This window comes from Microtus ochrogaster, chromosome 7, assembly GCF_000317375.1.
Source record: "Microtus ochrogaster isolate Prairie Vole_2 chromosome 7, MicOch1.0, whole genome shotgun sequence".
NCBI lineage: Eukaryota > Metazoa > Chordata > Mammalia > Rodentia > Cricetidae > Microtus > Microtus ochrogaster.
Window position 1 is genome coordinate 48,394,426 of NC_022014.1, and position 12,388 is coordinate 48,406,813.

General features: G+C 44.5%; 1 pseudogene; it reads right to left on the minus strand.

The window, feature by feature from the left end:
* Positions 1–239: 239 nt before the first annotated feature.
* Positions 240–12,388, minus strand: part of LOC101993034 — a 23,060-nt pseudogene continuing 10,911 nt past the window's right edge.

Sequence of the window (12,388 nt, forward strand, 5' to 3'; positions counted from 1 at the left end):
TTCTGGCCTGCAGACAGACTGTTGTATACATAATAAATAAATATTTAAAAAAAAAAAAAACCATCTGTAATGAGATCTGGTGCCCTCTTCTGGTGTGCAGGAAGAACACAGTATACATGATAAATAAATAATATAAGAGTTTCCTTGGTCATGATCTCTCTTCACAGCAATGGAACAGGAACTAAGACATCACTTCTTGACCATTCTTCATGTCTGTTAAAGGGAAGAATTAAACATCCTTATTTCTTAAGTAACTGGTACCTTACTATAAAGAAAGGCACGACAAATCCAGATCCAAAGTACACAGTCCTCATAGCCAGTAACTGCCTCTTATTTTCCACTGAAAATGGCAAATTCTTCCCAGGTCCTTCTCATAGTGGCTGTGATGGACCATGGAGGTGGTGAACCTCTGGATGCTCTGACCCAATATGATGGTGCAAGAAACTGTGCAAGGGCTCAGAGACAGAGGGCAGAAGAAATGGCTGCACCACCCAAGTCTCCTTTCCTCACAGTCTTGCTATCCAAACTTTGGTTTCATATGACAGGGACCCCTTAGCTCCGTTGCCTTCAAAGTAGTTATATATCACCAGGAATGACTGAGCTGCTGATCGTCTGGTCTCCACCTCCCCGGGGCAGGCATTACGGATGTGTACCACCACATCTGCCTGCTCTATGCAACTCTGGGACTAGAACCCAGGGCTTCTTGCATGCTAGGCAACCACTGTGCTTATCACTGCTAACTGAGCTACATCCTGAGGCCATAGTCTCAAACTTTTCATTTTCTTCTTTCTTCCTCCTGCATTCTGGGATTACTGTTGATTTGCATGGGGATTTGAGAAGCTGCTCAGATGATACTGACATGCAGGCAGGGAAAATAAGTTACACATATGATATAGGAGAGTCTTCTGTTTTGTGTTGATTTCATTGGTTAAATAAAGAAACTGCCTTGGCCCTTTAATAGGACAGAAAATTAGGTAGGTGGAGTAAACAGAACAGGATGCTGGGAAGAAGGCAGTGAGGGTAGTCACCATAGCTCTCCTCTCCAAGATGGACACAGGTTAAGATCCTTCCTGGTAAACTACCACCTGTGGTGCTACACAGATTATTAGAAATGGGTTAATCAAGATGTGAGAGTTAGCCAGTAAGAGGCTAGAGTTAATGGGCCAAGCAGTGTTTAAAAGAATACAATTTGTGTGTTGTTATTTCGGGCATAAGCTAGCCAGCGGCTGGGTGGCAGGAACGCAGCCCGCCGTTTCATCTACACACATAGAACAGAGACCAAGATAAAGTAGGGAAGCAGTGTAGGGCAAACAGGGAATGTGGCTGGAGAGGGAAATTGTTCAGCTAACGGTGAGAGAGGCCAGTGGTGTGGTAGAGTGGGATTAACACATCCTATCTCTGGCTGGAGGGATGGCTCAGCGGTTAAGAGCACTAGGTGCTCTTCCTGAGGACCTGATTTCAATTCCCAGCACCTATATAGTAGCTTACAACTGTCTGTAACTCCAGTTCTAGGGGATCAGACACCCTCACCCAGACATACATGCATGCAAAACACCGATGTACATAAAAATAAATAAGTCATTTTTTAAAAGGGAGGAAGCAAAACTACAAAACCGGAGAAAACTTAAAGCCACAGTCAGGGAAACTGTGGGTTGAAGGCCCATTTAGGCTACATAGTAAGTCCTAGACAGCTGTGTGGTGAGACCCTGTCTCAAAAAACAAAACAAAGGATATGGAGATGACTCGCTGGGTAAAAGCACTTGCCACTCAAGTGTATGGGACCTCAGAACCCACATAAAATTGTGAGAATCCCCAGAACCCACAAAAAACTGGATATAAAGCACAAATGTCTGTGACCCCACACCCCTCTGGGGAAGTGGGAGACAGAGGATCCCCGAAGCTTCAAAGAGACTGACTGTCTCAAAGTGGATGGTGGAACCCAACAGCCTAGGTTGTTCTCAGATCTCCACACGTGAGCTGTGGCATGTGTGTGTTCACACATACACATGAATGTGAGTACATGCACTTGTGTATACAAACACAGAGTCACACACACAAACAGACACACATCCACACAGAGAAACACACACAAATACAGATACACAGACACACATACACACACACACAAACACAGACACACACATGTAGATACAAACACACACACACACACACACACACACACATTGAAAAAGATGATAGACCCAGTTAATGCTCTGGAAGTTGAACCACAGCACTGGAACAATTGCAGAAGTGTTTTATCCAGGAGAAGCTTTGGACCTGCAGGTAAGAACTGTAACATTCTTGCCTAGGGCTCTTAACTTTGCCCCACCTGGTCAACAGGGTTAGTGTACCAAGAAAGATTAGGCAAAATGTACAAAATAACAGTTCTGCTGCCAGAGGGGACTCGCCTGACCTAGAAGGACCTTCAGTGAGATAGCCTCTCACCCACTAGATGGATTTCAAAAAGACAGACAATAGCAAATCAGCAGTGACATCGAAAGACTGGAACCTTCCACAGCGGAACATGAAATGGCATAGCCACCGTGGAGGACAGTTTGGTAGCTTCTTTACAAAGTTAAACATAAACCCACAAGTCTACTATGTGCTGCCCAAGAGAACTGGAAACATGCCCATGCGAATACCTGTGTACAAATACTCAGCAGCATCCCTCGTTATAGCTGGTAACTGGAAGCCATCCAGATGTCCTTCACATAATCAGTGGAGAAGATCTGGAATAGCCATATACTGGAACATCATTAAGCCATAAAAAAGGGGTAAAGTATTCTTATGTGTTTCATCAGGAACAAGCTAAAAACATCCAAACCAAAAGAAATCAAATACTGTAAGTCGCCACAGAGTGTATCATTCCACTGCAAACAGAGAGGAAATGCCATAGTTAAATTAGTAGAACCAAAGCCAAACAAAACATGATTTGAAAGTCAGTCAGCTTCCAGAACCAGAGCAGCCAATGACTGGATCAGACAACACAGAAGCCAACTGAGAGGTTACCAAGGCAACTAAATTGGTTATAGTTTAATCTACCAGTCAACTGGTTACGGGTTTTTGTTTGGGTTTTCTTGTCTAAATACTTTATTTATTTATTTATTTATTTATTTATTTATTTATTTATTTATTTATTTATGTGTATGTCTACATATGAGCAGGACAGAAGGGTGTCAGGTTCCCTGGAGCTGGAGTTCCAGCTAGTTGTGAGCTGCCTGAAATGGGTGCTGTGAATTGAACTTGGGTCCTCTTGAAGAACAGAATATGCTCTTAACCACTGAGCCATCTCCCTAGCCCCTGGATTTGGTTTTTCTAGACAGAGTTTCTCTGTGTTGCCTGCCCCTGGCTGTCCTAGAACTCATCGTGTAGACCAGGCTGACCTTGAACTCACAGAGGTTGGCCAGCCTCTGTCTCCCGAGTGCTGGGTGGGATTAAAGGTATGTGCCACCACTGCACATGAGTTACAGTTTTTTGCTTTGTTTGTTTGTTTGGTTTGGTTTGGTTCTGGTTTTTCAAGACAGGTTTCTCTGTAGCTTTGGAGCCTGTCCTGGAACTTACTCTGTAGACCAGGTTGGCCTCAAACTCAGAGATCTGCCCGCTTCTCCTCCCTAGTAGTGGGATTAAAGGCATGCACCATCACCACCCGGCTTGGTTTTGCTTATTTAATTTGTATGAGTGTTTGTCTGTGTTCTATGTGTGTATACCATCTGTGTGTCTGGTACTCAAAGAAGCCAGACTAGGTCATGATCCTTAGAGCAAGAGTTAGGAGCAGGTGTGAGCTACCATGGTGGCATGCTGCCATGTGGGTGCTGGGAATGAAACCCAGGCTCTCTGCAAAAGAAGCCGCTGAGTGTTTTTAACCACTGAATCATCTCTTCAGCCCCTGGTTACAGTTTTGACTAGCCAATCTGTAGCTTAGGTGACTGACTGACCATCAGGCCTTTTACAACCAATCTGAACTCAGTTACTGTGATAACACTGTCCGTTTGGTCTACTGGGGCCCAAGCAGATGCCCATTCCAAATCCATGGCCTCCTACAAAATGTGGTGTAAAGGGGAAGACACATTTTGGTTGTCTGGATGTTGACTGTCAGTGAATATTAAGTAATTTGTTGGTGGTATACATATTATATAAATTTAATGAAAGTAATCACTCTTCAAATGGGTAACCTTTATAGTGTGTAAATTGTATCAGTGAAGATTGTAGTCCTAGATAGAAATGACTGAGCCTTGCCAGGCGGTGGTGGCGCACGCCTTTAATCCCAGCACTCGGGAGGCAGAGGCAGGCGGATCTCTGGGAGTTCGAGACCAGCCTGGTCTACAGAGCTAGTGCCAGGACAGACTCCAAAGCCACAGAGAAACCCTGTCTCGGAAAAAAAAAAAAAAAAAGAAATGACTGAGCCTGGGTTAAAAGATCACTTGATATCAGGAGTTCAGAGTCAGCCTGGGCAACAGTAAGACACCAACCCTAAAATAAAACATCATAAAACCATGTAATGATGAGATGGGGGATTCATCCTACATAGGCACTTCTGTATTCTACATGGTGAAAAGGGTTCTGCACGTGTGTGTTACTATCTCAGCACAAGGCAGTTAATGGCCTCTTTGTCCCAAATTGATCCCATTAGCCCAGATGGTACCTAGAGAAGCACAGATACTCAGAGAGCTCTGAGAAGTCCATCAGTCCAGAGACACAGTGCTGAGAAGAGCAAGTGTGATGAGAGCCGGGCAGCTATATGGTCCGATCAAGACCACACCCAGCTCCTGAAAGATTGCTACCCCTCCTTCCACCCCCTCTAAAACCAGCGGACTAATGTAATGTTGACAAGGTTTATCCAGGGTGCTAAACTGGTAACCTCAGATTATTATACTCTGCCATTCTGGACTCTGCTTCCCTGAGTACATGGGTTTTTTTTGTTTGATGGTAGTTTTCCCCATTCTGTTTGCTCTGTGCGGTTCCATCGGGTCACCTAGTGGTCCCTGATGCTTTGCCTCCATGCCAGTCCTGGCTGGAGTATGCTAAACTGAACCACTAAACACAATGTTACAGTCTCTTTCTCTCTCTCTTTTCTCTTTCGTACTTTGTTTTTTTTTTTTTTTTCTTTTTCAAGACAGGGTTTCTCTGTGCAGCCCTGGCTGTCCTGGAATTTAATCTATAGACAAGGCTGGTCTCGAACTCACAGAGATCCGCCTGCCTCTGCCTCCCGAGTGCTGGGATTAAAGGTGTGCGCCATCATCGCCTGCCCGGCTAGTGTTTCTCTTTCTAGAAAGAAAAAAGAAAAAAACCCTACTAACAAGGATTACTGTGTGAACCAAGCTTCTAAATCAGTATTTTGATTGAAAGACTGTCCTCATCAAGTAGGGATGCTTGTTGCTAAGGCTGATGATCTAAGTTCAAGCCCCAGAATCCACATGGTACAAGGAGAGAACTGACTCCTACACAATTGTCCTCAGATTTTCATACTTGCTTCATGGCACAGTAATGTATATACACACATACACAGACACAATGTGACAAAAAACAAAAACTAAGAGCCAGACCCCAAATACTACTGAAAGCTCCCCGTCCAGCTTGCTAAGCAGCTTAGCACCAGATGAAAGACCCCCCCGCCCAGCTTGTTAAACAACTTAGCACCGGTAACACCATTTTGCAAGGCTTGTACTGAATATTCAGGGTTTTAACAAAGGGCAGTTTAGAAGCTGCCAAAACGAGATAGAGACACCTGTGGCTGGGCCGGGGGAGGAGGTGAATACCAAGAGAGAAACTCCCTGTCTGCCCTAGACAAGAGCCAAGGCAGCCCATATCTGAATTCTCGGGAACCAGGGACCTTGTCCCGACTTGAACTCAGCCATATTCAAACTGACCAATAAATACCCTGTAACTATGCATCTCGCTTCTGTAACCGCGTTTCTGCTCCCTTTACCCTATAAAAACCTGCTACCCCAGCCTGACAGCGCACAAGTCCTCCGAGAGACTTTGTTGCCCCAGGTACCTGTGTATCCGAATAAACCTCTTGCTGTTTGCATTCGCACAAATGGTCTCGCTGCTCCTTGGGAAGGGTCTCCCCAGACAGAAAGACACTATCTGAGGGTCTTTCACTACAAAGTTGTCTGCCATTTCTCTGGAATATGTTCTAAGATATTTCTTAGATGCCTGGAACCTAAGACACTCTGAGCCTTTTCTATCCATTTTTGCTAAACTCATACACCCATATTCATGGTAAGTTAACTTATGAACAGAATAAGAGCTTAACAGCAATAGCTAATAATAGATAATTGCAACTATACTATAATAAAAGTTATTTAAAACTTGGTTATTTTTATTTCTGGAATTTTCCATTTACTAATTTTGGAGTGAGGTTAATCGAGGTAGCTGAAATCTTGGTAGAACCTTGGGTAAGGGAAGGCTACCAATGGTTCCACATTCGTGAAGCTCTACAAAAGACAGACCTTACCTACAGGAGCAGGCCAGTTCCCCTGGTGCTGATGGGAGGGAGAGACTTGGAACGGGATAAAGTATAGTAAAAACTGTTTGGTTCCTACCTCAGAGTCCTAAAGCCTTTGACTTCCTGGAACTGGAACTCCCGCTCCCACCCCCCACCCCACAAAGCTACACCTACATTAAGCTGTCTATAAAGCAGACTGACTGACTGAAACTTCTGTGACTGGGCAGAGCCAGGGTTCCCCAGGTGGGGAGCCAAATTCTATTGGGATAGCTTCAGCTCTTTAAATAAGCCTTGTATTGCCTGCCTCTCTGTGTAACCTAATGCCTTCATAAATATTGTGTAAACCCTTTTAGAACATACCAGCAAGAGCCCTATGTTTCCTAACAATGTCATCAGCTAACATCTGAGGCCTAGAGCAGAGACTTCCTCCTACCTGATGTTTTTACCCATGCATATCTTGAATTATGGGTTTTCTATTGTTTGTTCTGTTACTATAAAACCTTCGGTAAACAGTTAGTTTGGGGTAGCCTAAATCTGTGTCCATGGGCCCCGATCATTCATATTTGTCCCCAGAATCAACTTATTCCCTTTTAATAAGAGATGTGTTTTTGAGTTTTGAGTCATTTCTTGTACTTTACAGAACCCCTGTCAGCCATTGTAGAGTTTGTGTAGGTGAGGTGACTCTATTGGTGAACTCTAGACAGCTTCAACTTGAGGGCTGGTGGCACGTAAGCGCTGCCTTGCAAGTTTCTATTCTTTACTCCAGGAAAGAAAGAAGGTCTCGGAGAGTGAGCTCAGAAGCGTCCAGTGCTTGTCCTACCGCCCATCTCTTGCTCTGTGCTGTTTGTTCCTCAGCTGGCTGTGCCTGAGTTATATCCTTTAGAATAAACCAGTAAATATAAATAAAGCACTTCTCTGAGTTCTGGAGTTATTCTCTTTAGCAAGTTATGGAGCCCAAGGGGAGCTTGTCAGAATCTCCAAATTTGTAGTCGGTCTAGAAATGTGGCTAGGCAATCTGGGCGTCCTGTTTGCACTGGCATCTGAAGTGAGTGCAGTCTTCTGAGACTAAGCATATGGAGTTGGGTTTGTAATTGGGTGGTGTCAGGACAGAGTTGAACTGACAGAAGTGGTGTCCGTCAAAGAGATGTCACATTGGTAGTCAGAACACAACACACCTATCTTTGGCATCGGGGGACATGGAAACAGCATTTGGGTAGTAGAAATGTTCTCTCTTGACCATGGTGGTGCTTACATGGTATGTGTTGTGCATTTTTCAAAATCCTAGAAATGTACAACAAAGGTGATGCTTTGTAACACAGACCAAGGAGTTGGCAGATGAGTTTGGTGAGTCAAAGGGTGAAGGTGCTTGCACAAGCTCGGGTTGAAGGAGAGAACAAACCTTGCAAAGTTGTCTTCTGACATCCACACAACTGCAGTATGCACCCTCCCACATACATGCACATAAAACAATTCATAAAACTACAGATTATAGGTTGGTGGTCTGTTCAGTTGATACAATGCTTACTTTACATTCAGAAGGCCAAGGTAGGGTTTCATCTCCAGCACTGCATAAACCATGTATTAGCCCATGCCAATGCTTAGGAAGTGAAAGTCATCATCAGCTACAGATTGGGTCCAAGGCCAGCCTGGTATACTGTCTCTAAATAAGTAAAACAAGGGTCAGAGAGGTGACTCAGTGGCCCTAATGTCTGATGTCAATCCTGAGGACCTAAGTTTGACCCTCATACCTACACTATAGAAGAAGAGAAGTGATGATCTCTGAGTCCGAGGCCAGTCTGGTCTACAGAACGAGTTCTAGGACAGCCAGGACTACACAGAGAAACCCTGTCTCAACCAAAACAGAGAGAGAAAGAGAGAGAGGGAAAAACTGATTCTCTTGCGAATTGTTCTTTGGCCTCCACACCCATGTCGTGGCAATTGCACCTTCACTCTCTATGCACAATTTTTAGTGTAAAATTGAAAAATTGTTTGTGCTAGGTAGTGGTGGTACACGCCTTTAATCCCAGCACTTGGGAGGCAGAGGTAGGTGTGAACATGAGGCCAGCCTGTTCCAGGAGTTATGGCGGTCGGACGCTTAAAAGAGATCCCACACTAGCTCAGAATCGAGAAATAGATAGGCATTTATTAAGGGGTAAACTCACAAATCGGAATTCTCTGCTTGACCGGTTGAATCACGCTACCCAACGGAGCAGCCGGTGGGAACGGAGCAAGGAGAAGAAGGGGCGTAAATAGTATTAGAGGCCACGCCCCCAGTGGGCGGGCAAATACAAGCTGTAATACTTCCTACAGCACCAGCCTAGTCTTTGTGACAATGATGTAGCTTAGTGGGAGAGTGCTTATTTAGTAGGCCAGGTGGTGGGTGGGGGTGCAGGAGCAACTGTGCTCAGCGGTACAGGCCTGTAATCCCTGAATTAGGAGGCGAATCCAAGGCCATTCCCATCTGCACATCAAGTTTCAGGTACTGGAAGACCCTGCCTGAGCAAATGGAAACAGAGTGTTGGTGAAGGAAGGGAGGAGGAAGCAGGAGTCAGGTGTCTCCAGAGGGAAGAACAGTGGCCCTTGCAAGTGCCAGGTTGGAATGGCACAAGGTGAGGTGTGTTGGTATTTCTTTTTCTCTTTGTGGGTCTTTGCCATCACCATGCATTTAAGTTACTGTGTGTATGTATATGTATTTTTGTATGTATGTGCACTAAGGAGATTGAGGCAAGAAGATTCCAAATTCAAGGCCAGGCTGGCCTTTGTAGTGAGTTCTGTCTCACAAAAGAAAACCAAGGGAGCTAGTGAACTGGCTCAGCAGGTAAAGGTATTTGCCACTGTGCTGGATAGTCAAGTTGACACAAGCTAAAATTATTTCAGAGGAGGGAATCTCAAATAATAAAAATGCCTCCTTGCTTAGTATGGTGGGGTACATTTCTTTAATCCCAGAACTCAGAAGACAGAGGCAGGCAGATCTTTGAGTGTAAGGCCAGCCTGGTCTACAGAGTCAGAGGACAGGCCGGGCAGTCATGACTCTTAGGGAGAAACACTGTTTCAGAAAGAAAAGGGGAAAAAAAAAAAAAAAAAAAAAAGAAAGAAAATGCCTCCATAAGGTTGGGCTATTGAAAAGCCTGTGGGGCATTTTCTTAATTAATGATTGATAGGGGGTGGCCCAGCCCATTGTGGGCGGAGCCAACCCTGGATTGGTAGTCCTGGAGTCCATAAGAGAGCAGGCTGAGCAAGGCAGGGGAAGCAAGACAGGAAGCAGCACTCCTCATGGCCCCTGCATCAGCTCCTGCCTCCAGGTTCCTGCCGTTTGAGTTCCTGTCCTGACTTCCTCTGATGATAAACTGTAATATGGAAGCATAAGCCAAGCAAACCTTTTTCTCCTCAAGTTGCTTTGATCATGGTGTTTCATCACAACACTAGTAACTCTGAAATAGCCACCATGCCTGATGACAACCTCAGTTCAGTCCTTGGTACCAACAAGATGGAAAGAGAGAACTGACCCTTGCTGTCCCTTCAAAGAACAGCCATTGCTCTCACCCACCAAGATATCTCTCCATCCCCAAGAACATATTTATTTTTAAAGAAAAAATATAGCCAAGGGTGGTGGTGCACACCTTTAATCCCAAAACTTGGGATTCAGATGTATCTCTGAGTTTAAGTCCATATATATATATATGAAATTACTGAAGTGTTGTTTCATATCTGCAGCACAGCAGTTACACCTAATCCCATCAATGCCTCAGCTGCTGTATCTGCACAGGTGCCTCCTCAGTGATGAAGCCACAGTTCAGGGGAGTCTTTGCATCTCACCGCCACAGCCTCAGCCATCTCCACATAGGGAGACAAAGGTCGTTTTAACCAAGTTTCTATCCTTTTGTTTTACCAGTAAAGACTTGGGAGCCAGATCCTGGGGTGAAAACCTGCTAGCTCAGAGAGGCAGAGAAAGCAGCCAGCTGATCTTTCTCCTAATAGGTTTTCTGGCCCCAATAAGAAGTTTCTCTGCTGACTCAATAGGCCAGGTCAAGCTTAATTGAAAAAGGATAATAACAGGTTTGTTTGAGCAAAGCAGCTCCTGGGCAAGTTCTCCAGTCCCAGAGAAGCCACGCCCCTGAACTAAAGTGGGGAGACTTTATAGGTTGTAGGCAAGGTTTGATGACATGTCCTCCACAAGCTGGGTTTGTGCCCAAGTATGGTCAAAAACTGGTTGCTTAGGTGGGGGTTGGCAACTTCAGGGGAGAAAGTTGTAGTAGCCACTAAGAATGGGTAACTGGGCTTTTGGTGCTTTTCCTTTTTCCAGAGACTCTTTCAGCAAGTAGGGTTTGGAGAGAGAGACAGAAATGGGGCTTTCCAGATTGTGCAGGAATGAGCTGGAGGTTCCAACTGAACACCTTCTTCACTGGTGTCCCAGAAAGAGAGCTTTTCTTCTGCCATCCCAAACCAAAAAGGACCATCAAACTCAAAGTCCCTCCCTACTACTTCCTGTGCATCTCTCTGTCTCTTTCTTACTCCTTCATACTCTCTATGGCTACTTTCTGTCATTAGCTGCTCACTCCTCTTGATCTCTAGTTGATTTTATTTATCCTATTTATGATAAATAGAAAATTCTTAGATTAGGGTGTGAACTAAGGCTGGGCCACATCACAGTTAGAGGCAGGTTTTTCCAGTAAGTAACGCAATCTCAGGGTTCACTGCTGTGTAATAATGCTCCTATAGACTGTAAAGATTTGTCACTCATATTAGTTTAATAAAATGGTGATTGGCCACTAGCCAGGCAGGAAGTATAGGCAGGGAACCAGACTAAGAGAATTATGACAAGAGGAAAGGCAGAGTCAGTCACCAGTTAGATGCAGAGGAAGCAAGCTGAGAATGCCTTACTGAGAAAAGGTACCAAGCCATATTGCTCAACATAGATAAGAATTATGGGTGAACTTAAGTCATAAGAGCTAGTTATTAATAAGCCTGAGCAATAGGCCAAACAGTGTAAAATTAATGTAAGCCTCTGTGTGTTTCTTTGGGACTGAACAGCTGCGGGACAGGGCAGAACAGAAACTTCCATCTATAATCGGTGCCCAAACATTTGGCAAGAATTTCCACATAAAGCCTGAGAAAGCTTTAAAAAAAGGGGGGTGGGGCTCTAGACAGATAATAACAGAGTCAAGCACAGCTTCTTAGTAACTGTATTTTCTCCAGTAGGCTCTGTTTGCTGGCAATGAGCAGAAGACAGGCTTCCTGATTCAACATTAATAGCAGAACACTCACAGCTCTTTTAAGAGGCCCTGCCACCAAACACTTAAATGGTGTTTATGAGCAGCAGGTAGCAGGGTGCTTGATGGTGGCATGGACCTAGAAACCCCACAAAGTTGTGGCCATAAAGTGGCTCCTGCCTGTACCTCCCCCGTGAAGCTAGATTCTTCAGGAGGCTAAGGAATGGGGCGGAGTCAGCTGCCAAAACCGCAGTTTTAATCCTAGCCATGCTGCTTTGCAGATTAAAGACTCATGTGCTCAGAAAAAGATAGATGTATACAGTAAATACAGATTTAGACAGAAAAAAAAACCTAAACAGTTCACAGTGTGATTAAAAATATACATAGGCTAGGGAGAGAAAAAAAGGATAGTCAAAGTCCTTAAAAAAGAAATAGAGAAGCTTTGAATACTTGAGACAAAAAAAAGAAAAGAAATAGAGCCAGGCACTGGTGGTGCACACCTTTAATCCCAACACTTGGAAGGCAGAGGCAGGTAAAACTCTGTGAGTTTGAGGCCAGTCTGGTCTACAAGAACTAGTTCCAGGACAGCTAGGACTGTTACAGAGAAACCCTGTCTTGAAAAACAAAAAGAAGAAGAGGAGGAGGAGGAGGAAGAAAAGAAGAAGAAGAAGATGAAGAAGAAGAAGAAGAAGAAGAAGAAGAAGAAGAAGAAGAGGAGGAGGAGGAGGAG